Source organism: Amphiprion ocellaris, chromosome 22 (assembly GCF_022539595.1).
Source record: "Amphiprion ocellaris isolate individual 3 ecotype Okinawa chromosome 22, ASM2253959v1, whole genome shotgun sequence".
Lineage (NCBI taxonomy): Eukaryota > Metazoa > Chordata > Actinopteri > Pomacentridae > Amphiprion > Amphiprion ocellaris.
The window spans coordinates 5,486,361-5,504,124 of record NC_072787.1 but is presented as its reverse complement, the minus strand read 5'-3'; positions in this window follow the sequence as shown (position 1 = coordinate 5,504,124).

Genomic DNA, 17,764 nt, shown 5'->3' with positions numbered 1-17,764 from the left:
AGATAATGATAAACTGCGAGTGGGAGATTTAAGTGTAACATTTACAAGCAGAAGTCACAACTTCAAGAAGAGACTGAACGTCTTCCATGGCCTCACTAACACAAGAAAAGCACTCAGAGAGTGCAGTACTTTGCCAAGGCTGCTCAGTCATTGTATCATTTCCAATTGATGAAATCTTTAATAAAAATTACCTTGCATTGAACGCAGGTGTGTGTTGTGCATGTGTACGTTATGTATGGATACTGAAATATCTGACCTAAATAGCAGAATTGATGGGACTTGGAAACATGCCACATTTTAATCATTTGTTCCTTGTATGATTTCCAATGGATAAATCCTGATAAATCAGCAACAGTCGATTTGTAGCAGGATCACAATCATGTGATCGTCAGCAGGCAGCTGATGTAGTGTTCACTTGTTGTCATAGTTACAGTGACGCCGTGCCGTTATCTCATAATGATACAGAAATCTTTAACAAATCTGAGGATCCAGACTATGAGCCTCATCTCTGCCAAAATCTAATGAGGTAGTCCTTGTGTCATTTCTGACCTTGCCTGAAAATTTCATCCAAATCTGTTTTTGAGTAATGTTGCACACAGACAGACAAATGTAAGGCAATCGTCACATAACTCCGCCGTGTTCCTTCGTGGAGTACTAATGTACAGATCCCAGCATCACAGATGTGACAGGAGGCACGGTGCTGCCAATGATACCTGAAGGACTCTGTTCATGCCTAAATGTCTCAATTGTGCACGAGCATGACTAAGAGAAACAGTAATGATCTGTGACATGGATTTTATGTGTCCTTTCAAATCCTTCAGTGTTTCTGAGCCTATAGAGAACAGGAACAATGAGAGCCAGAACCAGCTTAGGACCTCCCACACCACATCACCACAGCGTCTGCTCTCCTCATCCTCATTACTAGTGTACACATATTTATCATCAAAACTGTTCTCACTCTTTGAAATTACAGAGCAAATGCTGACAGCCATACAATACTGCATAATACAATACTGAAATGGTATTAGGGAGACAAAACGGCCTTAATTGGCCCTTTACAGCAAAGCCTGCAGGTAAAGCCTGTGGCCTGAATCACGTAGAGAATTTCCAGTCCAACATGTCCTTGTATTCTTATTTCCTTGTTGAACCGGTTCTTTGCTGCTCTGTATTCCTCTCTATTTTCTGCCTTGTGAGCTCCCTCAATGTGTCTCCCTTGCCTGAGCTCTTTGGTAAACCATAGCTTGTTGCTGGAGCACACATGAATGCAAATGAGCTCTTTGAAACCACAGGAGTTTCCAATCTTACTCTATTTCTGTTTCTGCAATGAATTATACTCCTCAGAGCAGGCTATTGTATACTGCTAAACAAATATACAGATAAATGTGTGATAAATTGACCTTTAGCTCTTTAATTGCATGTTTTCATACGCAGCAGCTGCAGGATTAGTGCATGAGCTGGGCATGTCAGGTATGGTATTTTATTTGCTACTTCTTTGTTTTGTATATTTTAGCTTGATTTGCAAGTGTACTTGTGATAAATGTGTTGTGACAATAAAGCACGTTTATTTTACTGCAATATTATGCAAAGTTTTTAGACCTTAAAGTTAGAATATATATATATCCCCTCATGTCATTTATTTGCACCATATCTTTGAATATATTCAACACACAAATCAGGAACAGATGTTCAAATATTTTTTGGCTATATTCTAAGCACAAAAGGTTCAGCCTTGTATTTTCATGCTGTATCAGGGACTTTCCAGCAGCTCTTCAGTGGCCCTGGCTGTCACAACATTACAGATATCAAAGCTATTACACAGCAGGTCAATGCAAACTATGTATTTGGGGTTTAGGAGGAACATTTGCTTTTACAAAGTGGCAGACATATAGCTTGGGCCTGGAACAGAACAAGTGAATTTAGGAAGTTTCCCCTATCTCTGTATGTAGGAGGAGCAGGTTGAAAACTGCAGGCTGGAGAGCGAATGCAGCACCAAAGGGGCACATTATTGAAGAGGTTTGTGCTCTGACACCCAGAATGTAGATGAGAATAATGCCATAAGCCCAAAACATACACCTACAATGAGGCTGTTTTAATTAGTGCTCGTACAGCAGTTTCATGATTCTTTAAATCACAACCTTCATGAGTTGAAAGTGAAGTGCTTGTGTGAATATTTTAAAACTGACAAAAATGTGACTGTGTTTGGTAACCCTGAATTGTGTTTCACTGTTGAAGATTCACATTTTCTGATGCAGTGCTTTTTTTTTTTTTTTAAATGTATTTTTTCATTTGATAAAGTTGTATTTTTTATTTACAGACTGTTTCATTGAGGTTAAATGAGCTGTAAACTGTCAAATCTGGCCACTAGGATTTTTTTATTCATGTTAGTCCCTGACATCCAACTATAAACAGAATCTTCTTTTAACGTCCTCCACTGGCATCGTCGTTTGTTTTTGATGGTGGCATCAGCAGGAGCTTTGGTGCTGCTGACAGTTTGTTTGGACTGTTTTCCTCTGTGTTGTCCAGTGCAGCATGTTGCCTTCTGAACTTTATTCTGTGCTTTGCATGTGTTTTTGTTCTGTGCCATTTAAATACCTGTGGGAATCTTAATAATGGGGGCTGTCCACTGAAATTGCTATCACCCAGCTCTGGCTGATGGTTCGTGCTGGCAGACTGAATCTGATGGAGTTCTGGATCAAGAGGACACACTACACTGCAATCGAATCGTGTGCTGAATGCTAAACACTGGTGTTTATCAGGGAGAGTGGGTGAGATATACAAGAACAACTCAAATGGTCTTCATATGCACTTTGTTCAACTTGTTCAAATGGAAATTAAAACTGTGGACAAGGGCTTTCTGAGGAAGACAGAGCACATAAGAAGATAAAGTGTTTACTTACACACATCTGACAGTTTAGAGCTGGTGGAGAAAAGTGGCGTCAACAGATCTCTACGGTGATTGACACATTTTGGCTGCAAGTCAAAGCATTTAAAGATTCTGAGGGGATATAAGCACTTTGAAGAATTAGCACAGGTTGCCATCACTGCTCTCTGTCCAAATCTAATACTGATAGAAAAGCATTAAACTCCTACATGCGAAGTTTCAAGCGCCAATATAAGACAGGACTTTAGGATTCACATCTTTGAGCTCTGGTCTGGATTAGATGCATGCAAGCAGCACTGAAGCCTGGAGAAATGTAATCAATCAACATATTAGGCAAAACAGCATCACTGGGGATAGTTCTAAATTGATGCAAATAGGAAAGTTGAAAAGGTTTCTGTCTAAGAGGCAATTAAAGTGTAGACACTTTTCATGTTAAAAATTACAGAAAAAAAGCTCTATAGCTGCCATCTGTAGCTATTTTGCTCTGAATTTATTCCTAAAGTATGGTAATTTATGATAACACATTTTAGCCATTCTAGCAGTGTGGCTCTTGAGATGGGAATGTCAGATCCACTGCTTTCATCCCGACTGAAATGCAATAAACAATTTAGTGAAATTTAGTTCAGACATTTCAGACATCATGTCCCCAAAATTATGAATCCTACAGGTTTTTGGTGATCGCTTGACCACCATGACATAGACATTTTTGCATTTTAGTGAAATGTTTGACAGCTATTTGGTGTATTATTATGACATCTGGTGGAAATGCTCTGGGCTCTAATGACTTTGATTTATTTTTGTGACCCCAACAGTCCAGAGTTTTCACTTACCGACTTAACTGGCACAAAATCTGCACAGTGGATCCCAGACAATGAATTTTAGTAACTTTGGCTCCTGACTTTTCCTTCTGAGCCAGCATGAAGTTTACATTTGTGGTTGTGAATTAAATGTCTGAACAACTGTATACTTTTTTTGTGTGTAAATAGTGTCTCAGCTTATGTCAGTCACATATATTTATCCTTTTTTTTTTTTTTTTTTTTAACTGTGGACTGCATTTACATGATCCCAGTGATCCCCTCCACCAACAACAGGTCAAATTTGATTCTGTTGTTTAAGACCAGTTAGGTGAAAATATTTGAAATTTCAATCAGCCTCAGTTGGATTTATGTTTGGTGTTGTCTCAGGTGTTAGCATCTGCTCAAAGCGGCACACTACCTTGCTAGGTTATGCACTCCCTGACCAAAAACATTTATTTCTGTCCAGAGTTGCATTAATTTTCTACCAAGATCTTATGTTGATGATGGGAGAGTCGAACCGCTGCACAAAGTCTTCTCCAGAACATCCCAAAGATTCTCAATGGGGCTGAGGTCTGGACTCTGCGGAGGACAATCCATCTCATGCTCCCTGATCCACTCATTCTCAATGTGAGCCCCATGAATCCTGGCATCATCATCTTGGAACATGTCCATGTCATCAGGGAAGAAAAACTCCACTGATAGAAAGACCTGGTCATTCAGTATATTCAGGTATCAGCTGACCTCATTCTTTGGGAACATAAAGTTGCTGAATCTGACCAACCAGACTGCATCATGGGACGGCGTGGATCAGTGGGTAGAGTCTTGTAACCAGAGGGTTGCCGGTTCGATCCCTGGCCTAGAGAGCTCATGTTGAGGTGTCCATGAGCAAGACATCAAACCCCTAACTGCTCCTGATGGGTCATGGTTAGTGCCTTGCATGGCAGCTTCTGCCATCAGTGTGTGAATGTGTGAATGTGAGGTATAATGTAAAGCACTTTGGGTATCATTTCAGGTACAGTAAAGCGCTGTATGAATACAGATCATTTACCATCACTTCATCTGCCTCTCTTCTTACCCTGATGATTACCCCATCACTTTGGAACAGGGTAAATCTGGACTCACCAGACCCCATGACTGACCACATTTCTTCCTCAAAGATAATGACAGTATCCTTCCAGGTTTTAATAATGTGTTGGGCGGTTCTTAACCTGATTTTGGTAGTTTCCTAAGTTGTTTTCTTTGCTTGATGCAGGCCAATAATTTGACCCTTCTGAGACAGATTAACATCCTTTCTGTGACCACAGGATATGTCTTCCATCATGGTTGTTTAAGAAATGAGAAGCTCCTCACTGCATCAGCTAGAGTTAAATAAGTTGTTGCAGCTGAAACATATTCATCACTACAGTAATTATCCAATGGAAGGATCTTACCTATTTGCTTAGTTAAATCAGGTGACGACTCTATTTTTGGGCCAGGCAGTGTAGCTAAACAGAGCTGCTGTGGTCTGAAATGTCAATTATCAATTTTTCACATTACTTCACAAATAGATAGTTGTCTCTCAGTTTAATTTTTAATTGTTCATGCTTAGGTTTTTGCCTGAGTTTCATTGTTGAACAAAATCCATTCCCACACACACGTGTGTGTGTGTGTGTGTGTGTGTGTGTGTGTGTGTGTGTGTGTGTTTGATACATATTTTCAAATATAGCCTAGTAGCTAATAAATGAATGAATGACTATGAATGAATAAACACACATGAAAGGAAGGACAGCTTTATCATTTCAATATTATCTACAATATATTGTTTGTAGCATTTCTTTAATGCCTAACACATACTTTAGTCATTAATTATTGCGTGGTCAGATGTGCTATATAACACATAAGGTGGCTGCATAACTGCAAAGTATTACACAGACCCTGCTGGTGTGGCGTTGTCTGATTCTCGTACATTACATTATTATGACTATTGAATCCCAAAGACTCAGACATTCATATGACTGGTGTCCTCCAGCCGCTGCAGTCTGACCTGAATCATAAACTGTTTCAATGACAGTTTAAAAAGTTTACTTTTTAAAAACTAGACTTTTTGTTTGTGTAATTCAGTTAATCACTGTCTATTTCACTGCTTGTAATTTGATGCTTATTAATCTGTGTGCTTTAACAGATCTTTGACAGCACAGAAACAAGTTTCTCAGGTCACCTTTCTGAATGTTTGGGGATCTCATTAATTCATTAATCAGTATCTCTATGCTGCATCACCATTATCATTCTTTTTCTGACATTGCTGATCTGAGATAAATCCCAGCACTAATCTGTACCTTTTGAGCTCTCCTTCTCTCTGAATGTGGCCAGAGGGCAGTCCCAGTCGCTGACTATGAATTTGGCTGCTGCCTTAGTAGTTTGGTGCTAATTACACGCAGACTGCAGGAGTAAATTGGCTGCATGTAAATCTGGTACTGAATATTTATCAAAGCCTTGTAAAATAATAAGATCTGTTCAGAAGCACACAGACTGGAGACCTTGACTACTAGCCCTAGTATTATACAGTAGCAATAGGGCCTGGTAAAACAAGAGTCTGTGATCATGTACAGGTAAGAAGCATCTGTGAAGGATGGTCTTTTATGTTCTCAACTTCTACCTTCTGGTTTCTTCTATGAATTAAAAGAGAACAATATCGGGTATCCCTTTTAATTAAGAAAGAAATGAGTCAGGATGTGGCTTTCTTCATGCAAATGTAACAGTATTTGCATTACAGCTAGCAAAATTTGCATTTATAGTGTTTCAGTAAGCTTGTTTAGTTGTGTGTTTAATCATCACGGGTATTTCCTGGAAAGAAGGGCCTCATTAAACTCTTGTAAGGTCTCATATCAATACTGTTGGCATGTATGAATGTAAACTAGAGAAAGAGAAGAAAACATCTGTAGACTCAAAGTTTTGATGAGGTTAAACTCATGCACGTCCATCACATCCAAACTGGAGAGACTCCAGAATTAGTGAGATTTCTGACAATAATTTGGCTGATACAACAGTGGACACACTGGATGTAAATAACAGCTGGAATGATTAATTTACTACAAAAAGTGACACACAGACCTGAGTGTGCACAGAATGGCAAGTAGGGGGGTGAATATATGGAGTCAGATTTCATTATCAATGGAATTACTCTCTCCTCTCTTATTAAGAGTGTGATAAGGACCAGCCACAAGGTTGTTGAACTCATCCACTGCTCCTCTGCACTGCCATAGTTTGCAATCAAACTGGCAAATTACATTGGCATAGGCAGTTGCACTGTGTACGTTATAGAAGAATAAAACAACACTGGAAACATAAACAGAGCAGACTTTATTTAGAAAAATCGACCACAGGTGACTATATGCATTGCTGTGATAACACTGTTATTTTTAGCTCTGCTTGGTGGATTATATCAAAGGAGGCTGAATTTGTGAAGCCCTCAGCACAACTATGAACTGCTATCCTGTCACAAATCCTGTGTTTTTAATCCAATTAACCTCTTTGATAGTCAGCAGCTTTTAAATAATGGCATTTCGGAACACTGCAGCTCTGCATGCATTTTGCAGTTTATTGGTCCAACTAACAGAACGATCAGCACAGTTGATAATTAGACAGCTTAATCAGAAATTACTGGTCCATCATTTTATATTCACTTACATTGGCATCAAAATAATATTTTCATTTTTGCATGCAGTTTGACTTCTTACAGGCTGCTTATTCTGTTTGAAGTAACATAATACTAGTATTCCATCACCTAAGAGAATATTTTGACTAAATTCACATTCTCACACTTGCAACTCTGCATGCTCATTGTCCCGGTTTTCAGACTGTTGTCTCTCTCTTATACAACCCTTTCTGTCAAACTGCAGGAAAATACTTGTCTCTCAGCTATTTCAAATACAACTGAAGCACTTCTCTGGTGAAGTAAACTCCCCACAAGTTTATTTTTCTAGAGTTAGAAACTCATCCCGCACTTCTTCTCCTACTTTCACTCCACTTAGTTTCTATGTTCTCTTGCATGGTAGTCAAAAGGGTTCATCCACATTCTGTTACCAATTTCTCTGTAGTTTCACCTTTTACTTAAAATGTATCATAGTTTGTTTCTAAGGCTGATATTATTTTTCTGTTTATTTCTTTGATAAAACTAAACAATCAAAGTGAAGGTACTCAGCAAACATAATACTCTAAAGCACAAAGTTTACAATATTTGGATTATAGACCATCAATTATGATCTGTTTATTTTGTATATCCTATTAAAACACTGAATTCCTAGTGAGGCAAATACATAAGTTTTTCAAGAAGACTTGGAAATAAATTAGACAGTTTTCAGTCATTAAACACTATTTAGTAAAAAAGGAGTGGTATTGTTATTTTTTGACAAGAAGTTAAACAGTTTTTTCTAAACTATGGTATAATCAATGACTTATGGATGAGCCGTCTGTGATGTGACCGGCAGGTTTCCTAAAAAGTGGCTCTGAAGCTCAGTGTGCTGGCTTCAGTCGTTGTCATCTTGGCAGCGTCTGACTCCAGCTAATCTAACAATGGGCAAAGAGGTGCAGCATGAGTGGAGCTGAGGTGATTCATGCAAGCATTTCTGGGTTGTGGACTCTCCTGTGATGGTACTCATCTGTTAACCATGGTCTTAATTTTGCATAACTTTAAGCTTTAACACAATTTAAATAGATGGCATATTTAAAAATTCACTGCCAACTTAGGTGTCTCTAATGGGGAACTAGCTATAGAGAACAAAAGCGTCTTTTGGACCAGAATGTGACAAATATGTCTATTTCATGGGTTTATTTTTAAAAATAATTCTGTTAAACCACGGTGCAAAAGCAATGTCTGATTTTCATTGGTTAATTTTCATAGAATTTTTATTTATTACTTTTGTCAGATTCAAATTATTTCTGTGACCATTGTGAATTTTTCTTTCATTAACTGAGGGGTAGCAACAATTTTGTCCATGTGTGTGTGTCCCACAACAACCCTGTTATCATAACCTTTTTAGCTGGTAGAAGAAGAAGAAAACAGTGAATCATGTGACACGCTGGAATGAACATCATCAAACAGTTTTCCAAAAGAATTGGTAGAGCAAAGCTATGTCCTCTCTTCTATTTTTCATATTTTCATAATACTGTCATCCTTGATTGAATGTCTCTACCTCATGCAACCCTGTTATGCATATTATCAGGAGAAAACAAATTCTTTTTACTTTTTTCTTTACTTTTTTACAACAGTAAGTTTGTCTTCTTGGTCAGCAGTAACAGCTAACTAAATATCTAGCTTCTACTGCTAAGAATAGCTAACATTAGCATGGATTTGCTGTTACTGTGATTGGAGTAGGGTTAGCAAAAAACAAACAAAACATGAAATAAAAATGCTACCATTGATGTGTAAGCTGAGCTAATCAAGCCTTTGATAGTGTGTTACCTATTATTAATGAATATGCAGAAAATTGTAAAAGAGTAGGTTAAGTTTTCATAAATTTTGAAGCCAAATGTCCACCAATTCTGGAATGATCCATATAGCAGATTGAAAGTAACGGCTGTTGTGCCAAAATGCTTATTATACATAATAGAAATTAACCTGACTGACTTAACTGCTAAGGTTAACAATGTACAATGTTATGTATTCAAACAAATGACCAGATTAATTAATAAAATACAGGTTTAGACCCTAAAAATTTATGCAATGTAAACTTAATTAATCCAAAGATCCCCCATTACCAAGCTTATTGAAAACATGAACTCTAATGAGATTGTTCAAAATCAGCAGATCATAAAGAACAAGTCAAAGGAGTCAAATGTGTATACTGTTCTTTCACTCACAAAACTTTATGAAGGTTTATTGGAGAACATACACTGTGAAAAATACTATGGGAAACTCAATACCATGACATGTCAGTCAGTGTCTTTGCCATTTTTTTCCAACACATGCATGAAGAATTTCAAATGGAGGTGATTACAATTATGCATACTGTGAGATAAAGCAGTCTCTTCTTCACCCATTTGTAAAGTCATACAAATGTTATGTGTAATTCAGATATAATTACACACACCAGTCTCTCACAGCAACAGTTTCCTACAATCCGTCAAAATGATCAGAGTTTAGATACTGCATCAAACCAGATATTAAGCAGTAAGAGTGAAGCAGACTCAGGCAGATTAATTTCTCCAGGGCATGAGAAGAAATTTTAATTAGCGTAACTGTAATAATTATTGAGTTATTTGCTATTTTGATTCCCCTCCTTCCAAAGCAGGATTTTTCCCTCTCTCCTCAACACTGGTATTAATTTCAGCTCTGATTCCCTGTTGTTTCGATGCACCCTTCCAAGTGGTCCAATAACCTGAGTCCTGTCCACAGACGCTCCTCTGGGTTTCATTTCATTTGCACATGATTTAGGTGTCAATCATAGCGCAAAAACTTCCTGACATGCAAAGAGCATCTTGCCTACGAGGATAAAGACTGGCTGACATTAAAGCTCTTGAACAGTCACTTTCTAATTTAACAGCTCAGATGCTATATGCAGCTATACCGTCCTGCACCACGGAAGACATTAAAGTGAAGGTGAAGATGAAGTCCTTCAAGATGCTATGATCCTGCAAGATGCCCTGATGCTTCATTGTAATGAAACCTACTGTGTGTGCCGGATAAACTGGGTTGGAGAGAGAAAGAAAACAACTTCACACAACCACCAGTGCCTCTACTGAGGGGTAATTCAGTTCAGGCTTCCATAATTCAACAAATAACCAAATATATTTATGTCCTTGGCATCTACTGCACAGATTTTTGTCAATAATTCTCCTATTGTTTGATGATATCTTCTAATGAATATTTGTCAAATCAATGCTGAGCTAGCTATTTTTTTAAACCCCACCGACAGACAACTTATCATATATTGATTTGATCTGTAGGTGAAAGTTCGGCGGCTGTGCTCGACATTTTACTAAAATGAATCTGTAGAAGACTAAGCCCTGACTAACCTGTGAAACCCCTGTGCTCCCAGAAGACACACACACACACACACACACACACATACAAAATCCACAATGAATAATACAAAAGAGGGAACTCTTCCACTCCTTTATTGTCCGTGTTCTCCCGTAATTCCATCTGGATGTGGCTCTAGAGATGAAGTTTCAACTGTGCGACAGACAAAGTTAAGCCACAGTGTGTGACAGTGACATTGACTGCAGGCTTACTCTTCCATAAAGTCGATAGATATGAACGTAAGAAAAGCAGCGCTATAGCTGAGACAGCAGAGTAAGAAGAAATCCAATGAGGATGTCTCTGTACGAAGCATATTGATGTTCTGGAGTTAATCTCTGGCAGCTTGCCAGGAGGAAGTACCGGCTCTGAAACTAATGCACACCTGTGGGAATAAATCAATGTTGGCGATGACAGACGCTCATTTTTTCTGAGATTAAAATGTAGGAAAATAATACCATGACTGCTGAATCCCTAGTTACATCTCATTTGGCGCCGTCTCCTTTCAGATTTCTTTAAGCTGGGCCCTAAATGATTCAACAAACCTCCCAGTTATTCTGTCTCAACACAGACACACTCAGCTGACTTTGTGTTGCTAAATGATTCACTCTTCAGTCCATACCAATTGCTTTGATTTACGCTTTTAAACGAACAATATCATGCTTAGACAGGAAAGGACAACACATGAAACAAGCAATCAGTGAAAGCTGATAAGCTAGTTGTCCAGGCTGCTCTTCAAGTAAGACATGTCTCACATACATGAAAAGCCTTCTAATAAAAAGCCCAATAAATAAGCTTTAATAAATCTCTCTAGCATGGTGAGTGGATGCTTAATATGATTTGTGTCCATGGTTGTTTTTGTTAATTAACTTCTCTGTGTTCTCTGTGGCAGGATGCTCATCTTATCACCTGCTGTATATCTTGCTGTGCCACTAACCTGATGTGAAGCCATTTATCACCTGACCAGGGCAACAACAGGTGAGGGTGCTAATAAAAAAGCACACCAGCAAAGCGTTTTATGGATTAGAAAGCCAACACCGAATGACAGCAGAGGAGTTATGAAATCGTGTTATTACTTCGGACAGTTAGATTAATATTTGTCGATCTATATTCCAGAAGGAAGCATCAGAGGCTGGAGATCGAGTAAGTGATGCAACGAAGGTGAAATATCTGGAGTTGCCCCGAGAGATGAATCATGACAGAGCAAACTGTTATTTTCTGAGAATGAAGATAAACTGAGCTTCATCGCTGATAGCAAGCCCCTAAAAGATGAATCTTTTTATGAAGACAGAATCATTACTCTGTTCACTTAAATATCTCGCTCACACTTGGTTCCAGTTACAGCTCTGATGTGTAGGAAGAACATGTAGCAACGTGATTAGATTCAACTTATAATGTTGTCAACAATCCTTTCAAGCGAGGGAAAAAATAACAGTGCTCACTTCATTATTATTATTATTATTATTATTATTACTATTAATAATAATAATAATAATAATAATAATAATAATAATAATAATAATAATAATAATAATAATAATAATAATAATAATAATAATAATAATGCCTTTGATTTATAATGCACTTTACATACAGAATCTCAAAGTGCTACAATACGGAAAGTACAAAAAATACATTTATAAAACATTTCAAAAACATTTCATTCTCATGCTCACTCATAAAAACAGTTACATTATTCATTTCTACAGTGAATTAAAGATACTAGGAGTTTTTGCTGATGGTCACAACATTTAATTAAAGCAAAGAGGCAACCATCTCAATTATAAGTAAAAGTAACTGTCTATGTACACTAGCATTGGCATCAGGATGTGCTTAGCTCTTTGCATTCCCAGATCAGACCTCCCTGGTACCCTAAGCAAAACTTTGCTTCGGGGCAGACTTAAAGAATATTTTCTAAGGAGTCTTAAGAGAAATTAATATTAACGCTGACATAAATATAAAACATAAACTGTTGAAAATAAAACATGACACCTCTGCTGCTTGTTCAGTCCTCACAATATTATACAAGAGGTGGAACTAAACCCTGTGGGACGAGATAATCACTGTTGTTTGAAATAGTTTTGCACCTATGAGGACTGCCATCGTGGCCACATACTGTCTGGAGCTGGACCCCACAGTGACGCTTCATTTCATGTAGTGCATATAAATGTGCGTTAGCTGCAGCTCATAAACACGTTAATCCAGTGTAACCTCTCTTTCTTTTTGCAAGTAGAAAGTCACAGAAGCGCCCTGGAAGTGGCTGCAAGCGAACAAGACACCGACAGACCAAGAGATGCATGCTCAGCTGGAGACAGACAGCCTGGAGATGCACAGTGAGTCAACACATCAGCTCTACCTTACTGCTATTTGCCCTCTGCAGCTTACGTACTGAGATGCATGGCTGTGCGAAAGCCCCCGATGCTTTTACCTCCTGTAATTCAGACTAGCTGCTGACAGAGAAAAGCAAGTAAGTTTAAATAAGGCCACAATGAATGAAATAGAGCCACTTCAAATGAAGGCCTATTACATTTAAAAGCTGTGACCGAACACAGATCTAATTTGTACTCGGTCCTGTTTATCACCTTATAATCAGATCCAAACCAGCATTCGTCTGCTCTCGTCCATGTCACACCTGCTCTTCACACGTATCTCCTAAAAACTCTTGTCTTCTGCAGCCGGTTGTGATAAGAAGCCAGATAAACACACTGATTCCTCCTGCTGGGCTGGTCTGAGGGTTTATTGACATGGACTTGGGGACAGGCTTTCAGAGCATTTCAGCTGTCAGTCTGAACAGCTCCTTAGCACTTATGACTTTAATGAACACCAGCACTCACTTGGACATCTGCATAATGACAATCACGACATTGAAATGGCATTTAAAAATGGTTGCCTTTCCTCTCAGGCATTTACGCAGGAAAGAGTGAAGCTACCTGCTTTCAGCTCGGACCTGCTGCGGTGATATTTAACATGTGTTTCTATGTTAAGTGACTGCTGTGTTTATGTATTCCCTGTTTTCCCCGTATTTTTACAAGGCTTTCAGCTAGCAAACTAATCATCACTTTGTTTGCACCACTTAGCATACTTTAACAAAATAGCAGACAGCTTTATTTTTCAGTTGCTTATTAAAAATCAGAGGATGACAGCGATTCAACTCCTCCCCAAGGGGAAGGCTTCATTCAAGTAATTTCTACAGGTTAACTCTTAGAGCTTTCCTGACAAATGAGTGCCTCTCCCTATCAGTCTAAGCAGACGGCATCACTTCATATGTACAAGTTCAACCCTCAAGGTACACAGGATGCACAAAAGGAAGAAATAATGTTTCCCTCTGATTTATATGGAAATAACACGAAACCTGGACTTTGCAACATGAAATGAAAATGGAACCTTGTTGCTGATAGGAGGTTTCAATTACTTTTGTTTTGGGTAGGTGAGGCTGAATCACACTTGGATGCCTTCCCCTTTCTTGTAACAAGGAGGAGAAAATGATGAAAGCTGGAAACATCTTCCACCTTGCTGCTTTATTTCTTCAGCTGTGTAGCTGTGTTCTCCACAAAAGTTCCTAATAGAGCACCATGCCACTTCTCAAATGGATGTTTCTTTTTCCATTTTCATGCAAAATGTTTTCAAAGGGTGCACTTTCCAAAAAAAAAAAACAGAAAGAAATGAATAAATATCTTTTTTTTATTTTCATTGAGTGAGCTTCTTAAATGGCACTTGGCATCCAGAACCAAATGTGTCTAGAAGATTAATGGCATTCAGTTAAACTTGGCTATTGTGAGTTCAGAACAGACTTGTTTATTTAATCTTCAGAGCAAAAGATAATAAAGTAAGAGTCAACCGAATCATCTCCTGCAACCTTGGAGCTGTACTTTCAAGGCCAGCATAAACTTTGATGTGCCCTTTGAGATGTAATGCTTCATTCCCGAAAGACTCCATGCATTAGATCATTAGGGGATTTTGATGAATGCTTTCAGAAAGCAAATTTATATGACATTAGGATCTGTAGCTTGTGTTACAGCAAAGGTCATGAACCAAACGTCGTTACATCTTACTCGTAAATACACCGATCAGCCGCATTTAAACCTCCAATAAGACCCAAGCTTTCCCAGCAGAGTGTTGCATTACTGAGAGGATCAATAATATTTACTTCACTTTACTTTCATGTGGATGTTGCACTGAAATATACCACTCACCTAAACATTTACCAGGTTTCCCGATGGCTGCAGCCTCCTCCAGCAGGACAGTTCTGCCTGCCACACTGCAAAAACTGCTCAGGAATAGCTTGAGGAACATGACAAGGATTTTATATATATACATTTTTATATATATATATAAAAAAGTCTTATTATTCCTATTGTTTTGGTCTGGAACAGGTGCACAATACATTTCACTGCGCATTATACTATGTATAATTGTGTGTGTGATAAATAAAGGTCTTGAATCTTGAATCTTGAATCTCAAAGAGTCAAAGACATTGACTCGGCCTCCAAAATGATGATTCACACAGAGATTGAAGATTTACACTGTGCTGGATGAGATTTAGACACGACAGAGCATGGCTGTAGCAATCATGCATAGATGTACTAAGCAGAATTGGATGTAGTGTTCGAAGATAGCACCTAATGCTTTCCCATTACAGTGGCTTACAGGTGCAGACGTGAAAAAACATCAGTCATGTTTCAGTGGACTTCCTTACACTTACACATTCGTTGGGCCCATAGAGGATGCACCTTAGCATCCTTCTCCAGTCGAGATAGTTGACTTCCTGTTGACACGCTAAATTACATAATCACTTGTCTCTCCAAACTTCCACCTTCAAACTCTGATTATAAGATGAATATTGCAGAGTTTATGATGCTCTTTTTGCAGTGATTGTGTGCTCCATGTGCTAAGAGGTGTTATGTAATGAAATTTGCAGTAATTATTTGGTCAAAATGCCAAAACTGTAATTCAGCACATTCCTGGCTGCTTACAATCCTTTAAGCATTATGTATACCCCTCACCCAAATGTAATTACCCAGTAATAGTCATAGGTTGTAGACAGAAAATGGATGAAAGTGAAGCCAATGTAAAGTTTCTTAAATCTGCATTCTTTCTTACAGCCAGCAGGGGGTGACTCCTCTGATTGCAAAAGGAAATCTGATTGTATCAAAATCTATGGGAAAAATATCCTATTTTCCGCTTCAGCAAACATTTTCCTAATGAGTTTATGCTCCTTGCTGCTTTTTGGAAAAAAAACCCAAAAAAAAAACAAAAAACCAAAACTGATCATTTTGACAGGTGACTTTAGCAACACTATCACTGTACAATGATGCATAAAGTAGTACACAATGCGGTTTGTTCTTAATGATACGTGATTGGAAACCAATACAAATGATCAGGGTTTATGACATTGCTGTCTGTATTGATAATCTTTTTACACATGCCACTCTAAGAATATGTGAATATAACTATACCTGTAGAAGAAAGGAACCATAACTGATTTAATAAGCTATTCACAGTTTCACTGTACTGGCCGTGTGTACTTAAACTTGCATGGCTTAATCTTTGAGACAAGCATATGCTGCTGGCAGGATCAACCAGGTAGCCCAGAGAATGTGTGTGCAGCATAATAATGTGTAATTGTGTTACATTTGTGAAAATTTACAGTGCAGCTGGAGCGCTTTAAATCAGTCACTGACTGTTTTTTGGCTCATCAGGTGATAAACAAGAATAACCCAACATCCTGTGAAAAACACTTCCAGGGAATCAATCTGATAATAGCTGTGAGGTTGTTAGCAAAGTGATACGACAATTTTATCTGTTCTTCCATTCAACCTCACAGCGCGCTTTGGGTGATAGACAGTATTGTTGCTTCATCACACAAGGCATGTCAAGGGATGTCATGTTAAGCGGCACAACTTATACTCGGGTGACATGGTAATTATCTACTCGGGCAACCCACAATTTTGTGAGGTCGTTACTTCTATGGTGGGCAATTTTACAGCCTTTTTCAGGGTGGTGAAACACTCACAGAGCGAGAAATAAAGTGAAGGGACAATGAGTAAAGCAATGAGAGAAAGCAATCCAAAAGACAAAAATTAGCATTTGATTTAGACCATTTGGTGGCACCAAAACACTCACTTCACTTCACTGAAGGGGCTGTGAAAGTCTCTCATAAAACGTATATTACATTAGGGCTTTGGGGAGATGGGAGGTGGGATTTCACAATACAATTAGAATTTATCAAAGAAAGTCTAGTGTCATCTGTTGATGTGTCAGCTAAGACAGAAGCCGCGTTTTGATACGTGAATGTAAACCAGTTCTGGCAGGCGTTTCCTGATGCTTTTCCTTGACTTCAAGGAAATTACAATCTCACAAAACTGCAGCACACACTCAGTTTAACTTCTCAGCTTCTACGGGAATTGGCATCTATCACAGGGCCCTGAGCAATCAAATCTGGGCAGGTGACACAGAAAACAAAGTAATGCAAAAAAAAAAAAAAAACAAAGCCTCAGAGTGGGTTAGGGTGAATTTAAACAGGGATTGCATGGTGGAAGTTTCAAGACACCCTGGTTTTTAGGCCTAATCCAGGATGAGGTAAATTTGAATCCAATTACGAGCGCAATGGGAATATTGACAGATACAACCTACTCATTACAGCGTGTCAACAGAATGACTTTTCTTGGGACCTTCCATTAATTTAGCTGAAATGGAACAGTGTGCAGCAGCCCGCCAACACCACATCTGGATCAATGGAAATGAAAAACAGAAAAGTGTTGATCGATCCTCTGGTAAAATAAACTGCAAGGCCATGTTATGGTACAGAATGCGTTCAATTAGGATTCCATGAACATTAATGCACTGTTCTTACCTTGCATTTCTGGAAAATATAAAAACAGGCCCTTTACTTGTGAGAAAATGTGGAGATATAATATTTTTCCAGAAACTACTAATTATGCAGATTTGCAAAGCTTTTTAACATAACTCTCAAGTAAACTACCAAACATGCATTTAAATTCTACCACTTAATGGTTATAGACCTTGATAATACACCACTTAAATCATGTCAACAAAGTAAATCAGAGACACAGATTGAGATTACTGACG